A 5,374-nucleotide genomic window follows, 5' to 3' on the forward strand; every position below is an offset into this window, starting at 1 on the left:
GAGTGGAGACGGCTAGGTCGGGGTACATCTTGATTTTCACCAAGGGTTTGAAGGACCCTTTCGAAGTTCCAGAGGTGAGGTGTGATCAGCCTCGAGACACCTCAGCAGAAATGGGCCTCATCTCGCCTGGAGGAAAGAACATCCTGGATTTTCTCGAGTTGCGGCAGGTCTTCTCGAGTTACGACGGGGACCTCAGGGACCCGCTCTGGTGGCCTCAGGAAAGGACAGTCCCCATGCGAGTTGCTAGGGGACCTCTCGGGATTCCTCTCCCGTCCATGCCGGGGCCTCAGTCCTTGTGTGGAGTCGGGGCCGGAACCTGAGGATTCCTCTCCAGTGTTGCCATGGATCTTGGGGTGCTTCTGAGTCTCCCCAGGGGAGTCAGGCGTCGTCTCGAGTGGGGGCATGCACGTGCGCTTTCCTCCCGAGCTGCAGCAGTAGTGTCACGCTTCCTGTCACGTGGATCAAGGGATCTGTGGCTTTCCCTCGAGGCTGTCCCTCGAGGCTTTCCCACGAGGCTTTCCCACAGGGCTGTGCCACGTGCCACCTTGGTGTGAGTCGATCCTCGGCGTGTAAGACGAGCCGGTGAAGGGAAAAGAGGTTCCTCTGGAATGGACTGAGACATCTGGGGGACTCTTGGAATGGTGGCACGACCCTGGAGTTCCTCTCGCCGTTCCTGTTGAGAGGGCCTCCTCTTGAGATGCGACGGGAACGCCGGGAAATCTTTCCCGACGAAGCAGGGAAAGGATCCCTCATCTCGAGCTACGAGGCGGAAACGGGGCTCCTCTGGATGTGGGCGGGACCCTCGTGATTCCTCTCGAGTGGAGACGGGTATGTCGGGGAACTTCTTGATTTGCACCAAGGGTGTGAAGGACCCTTTCGAAGTTCCAGAGGTGAGGTGTGATCAGCCTCGAGACGCCTCAGCGGAAATGGGCCTCATCTCGCCTGGAGGGGAGAACCTCCTGGATTTTCTCGAGTTGCGGCAGGTCTTCTCGAGTTACGACGGGGACCTCAGGGACCCGCTCTGGTGGACTCAGGAAAGGCCAGACCCCATGCGAGTTGCTAGGGGACCTCTCGGGATTCCTCTCCCGTCCATGCCGGGGCCTCAGTCTTTCTGTGGAGTCGGGGCCGGAACCTGAGGATTCCTCTCCAGTGTTGCCATGGATCTTGGGGTGCTTCTGAGTCTCCCCAGGGGAGTCAGGCCTCGTGTCGAGTGGGGGCATGCACGTGCGATTTCCTCCCGAGCTGCAGCAGTAGTTTCACCCTTCCTGTCACGTGGATCAAGGGTTCTGTGGCTTTCCCTCGAGGCTGTCCCTCGAGGCTTTCTCACGAGGCTTTCCCACAGGGCTGTGCCACGTGCCACCTTGGTGTGAGTCGATCCTCGGCGTGAAAGACGAGCCGGTGAAGGGAAAAGAGGTTCCTCTGGAATGGACTGAGACATCTGGGGGACTCTTGGAATGGTGGCACGACCCTGGAGTTCCTCTTGCCGTTCCTGTTGAGAGGACCTCCTCTTGAGATGCGACGGGAACGCCGGGAACTCTTTCCCGACGAAGCAGGGAAAGGATCCCTCATCTCGAGCTACGAGGCGGAAACGGGGCTCCTCTGGATGTGGGCGGGACCCTCGTGATTCCTCTCGAGTGGAGACGGCTAGGTCGGGGAACTTCTTGATTTGCACCAAGGGTGTGAAGGACCCTTTCGAAGTTCCAGAGGTGAGGTGTGATCAGCCTCGAGACGCCTCAGCGGAAATGGGCCTCATCTCGCCTGGAGGGAAGAACCTCCTGGATTTTCTCGAGTTGCGGCAGGTCTTCTCGAGTTACGACGGGGACCTCAGGGACCCGCTCTGGTGGCCTCAGGAAAGGCCAGTCACCATGCGAGTTGCTAGGGGACCTCTCGGGATTCCTCTCCCGTCCATGCCGGGGCCTCAGTCCTTGTGTGGAGTCGGGGCCGGAACCTGAGGATTCCTCTCCAGTGTTGCCATGGATCTTGGGGTGCTTCTGAGTCTCCCCAGGGGAGTCAGGCGTCGTCTCGAGTGGGGGCATGCACGTGCGCTTTCCTCCCGAGCTGCAGCAGTAGTGTCACGCTTCCTGTCACGTGGATCAAGGGATCTGTGGCTTTCCCTCGAGGCTGTCCCTCGAGGCTTTCCCACGAGGCTTTCCCACAGGGCTGTGCCACGTGCCACCTTGGTGTGAGTCGATCCTCGGCGTGTAAGACGAGCCGGTGAAGGGAAAAGAGGTTCCTCTGGAATGGACTGAGACATCTGGGGGACTCTTGGAATGGTGGCACGAACCTGGAGTTCCTCTCGCCGTTCCTGTTGAGAGGGCCTCCTCTTGAGATGCGACGGGAACGCCGGGAACTCTTTCCCGACGAAGCAGGGAAAGGATCCCTCATCTCGAGCTACGAGGCGGAAACGGGGCTCCTCTGGATGTGGGCGGGACCCTCGTGATTCCTCTCGAGTGGAGACGGCTAGGTCGGGGAACTTCTTGATTTGCACCAAGGGTGTGAAGGACCCTTTCGAAGTTCCAGAGGTGAGGTGTGATCAGCCTCGAGACGCCTCAGCGGAAATGGGCCTCATCTCGCCTGGAGGGGAGAACCTCCTGGATTTTCTCGAGTTGCGGCAGGTCTTCTCGAGTTACGACGGGGACCTCAGGGACCCGCTCTGGTGGCCTCAGGAAAGGCCAGTCACCATGCGAGTTGCTAGGGGACCTCTCGGGATTCCTCTCCCGTCCATGCCGGGGCCTCAGTCCTTGTGTGGAGTCGGGGCCGGAACCTGAGGATTCCTCTCCAGTGTTGCCATGGATCTTGGGGTGCTTCTGAGTCTCCCCAGAGGAGTCAGGCGTCGTCTCGAGTGGGGGCATGCACGTGCGCTTTCCTCCCGAGCTGCAGCAGTAGTGTCACGCTTCCTGTCACGTGGATCAAGGGATCTGTGGCTTTCCCTCGAGGCTGTCCCTCGAGGCTTTCCCACGAGGCTTTCCCACAGGGCTGTGCCACGTGCCACCTTGGTGTGAGTCGATCCTCGGCGTGAAAGACGAGCCGGTGAAGGGAAAAGAGGTTCCTCTGGAATGGACTGAGACATCTGGGGGACTCTTGGAATGGTGGCACGACCCTGGAGTTCCTCTCGGCGTTCCTGTTGAGAGGGCCTCCTCTTGAGATGCGACGGGAACGCCGGGAACTCTTTCCCGACGAAGCAGGGAAAGGATCCCTCATCTCGAGCTACGAGGCGGAAACGGGGCTCCTCTGGATGTGGGCGGGACCCTCGTGATTCCTCTCGAGTGGAGACGGGTATGTCGGGGAACTTCTTGATTTGCACCAAGGGTGTGAAGGACCCTTTCGAAGTTCCAGAGGTGAGGTGTGATCAGCCTCGAGACGCCTCAGCGGAAATGGGCCTCATCTCGCCTGGAGGGGAGAACCTCCTGGATTTTCTCGAGTTGCGGCAGGTCTTCTCGAGTTACGACGGGGACCTCAGGGACCCGCTCTGGTGGACTCAGGAAAGGCCAGACCCCATGCGAGTTGCTAGGGGACCTCTCGGGATTCCTCTCCCGTCCATGCCGGGGCCTCAGTCTTTCTGTGGAGTCGGGGCCGGAACCTGAGGATTCCTCTCCAGTGTTGCCATGGATCTTGGGGTGCTTCTGAGTCTCCCCAGGGGAGTCAGGCCTCGTGTCGAGTGGGGGCATGCACGTGCGATTTCCTCCCGAGCTGCAGCAGTAGTGTCACCCTTCCTGTCACGTGGATCAAGGGTTCTGTGGCTTTCCCTCGAGGCTGTCCCTCGAGGCTTTCTCACGAGGCTTTCCCACAGGGCTGTGCCACGTGCCACCTTGGTGTGAGTCGATCCTCGGCGTGAAAGACGAGCCGGTGAAGAGAAAAGAGGTTCCTCTGGAATGGACTGAGACATCTGGGGGACTCTTGGAATGGTGGCACGACCCTGGAGTTACTCTTGCCGTTCCTGTTGAGAGGACCTCCTCTTGAGATGCGACGGGAACGCCGGGAACTCTTTCCCGACGAAGCAGGGAAAGGATCCCTCATCTCGAGCTACGAGGCGGAAACGGGGCTCCTCTGGATGTGGGCGGGACCCTCGTGATTCCTCTCGAGTGGAGACGGCTAGGTCGGGGAACTTCTTGATTTGCACCAAGGGTGTGAAGGACCCTTTCGAAGTTCCAGAGGTGAGGTGTGATCAGCCTCGAGACGCCTCAGCGGAAATGGGCCTCATCTCGCCTGGAGGGAAGAACCTCCTGGATTTTCTCGAGTTGCGGCAGGTCTTCTCGAGTTACGACGGGGACCTCAGGGACCCGCTCTGGTGGCCTCAGGAAAGGCCAGTCACCATGCGAGTTGCTAGGGGACCTCTCGGGATTCCTCTCCCGTCCATGCCGGGGCCTCAGTCCTTGTGTGGAGTCGGGGCCGGAACCTGAGGATTCCTCTCCAGTGTTGCCATGGATCTTGGGGTGCTTCTGAGTCTCCCCAGGGGAGTCAGGCGTCGTCTCGAGTGGGGGCATGCACGTGCGCTTTCCTCCCGAGCTGCAGCAGTAGTGTCACGCTTCCTGTCACGTGGATCAAGGGATCTGTGGCTTTCCCTCGAGGCTGTCCCTCGAGGCTTTCCCACGAGGCTTTCCCACAGGGCTGTGCCACGTGCCACCTTGGTGTGAGTCGATCCTCGGCGTGTAAGACGAGCCGGTGAAGGGAAAAGAGGTTCCTCTGGAATGGACTGAGACATCTGGGGGACTCTTGGAATGGTGGCACGACCCTGGAGTTCCTCTCGCCGTTCCTGTTGAGAGGGCCTCCTCTTGAGATGCGACGGGAACGCCGGGAACTCTTTCCCGACGAAGCAGGGAAAGGATCCCTCATCTCGAGCTACGAGGCGGAAACGGGGCTCCTCTGGATGTGGGCGGGACCCTCGTGATTCCTCTCGAGTGGAGACGGGTATGTCGGGGAACTTCTTGATTTGCACCAAGGGTGTGAAGGACCCTTTCGAAGTTCCAGAGGTGAGGTGTGATCAGCCTCGAGACGCCTCAGCGGAAATGGGCCTCATCTCGCCTGGAGGGGAGAACCTCCTGGATTTTCTCGAGTTGCGGCAGGTCTTCTCGAGTTACGACGGGGACCTCAGGGACCCGCTCTGGTGGCCTCAGGAAAGGCCAGTCCCCATGCGAGTTGCTAGGGGACCTCTCGGGATTCCTCTCCCGTCCATGCCGGGGCCTCAGTCCTTGTGTGGAGTCGGGGCCGTCACCTGAGGATTCCTCTCCAGTGTTGCCATGGATCTTGGGGTGCTTCTGAGTCTCCCCAGGGGAGTCAGGCGTCGTCTCGAGTGGGGGCATGCACGTGCGCTTTCCTCCCGAGCTGCAGCAGTAGTGTCACGCTTCCTGTCACGTGGATCAAGGGATCTGTGGCT

Source organism: Budorcas taxicolor, chromosome 10 (genome assembly GCF_023091745.1).
Source record: "Budorcas taxicolor isolate Tak-1 chromosome 10, Takin1.1, whole genome shotgun sequence".
Taxonomy (NCBI): Eukaryota; Metazoa; Chordata; class Mammalia; order Artiodactyla; family Bovidae; genus Budorcas; species Budorcas taxicolor.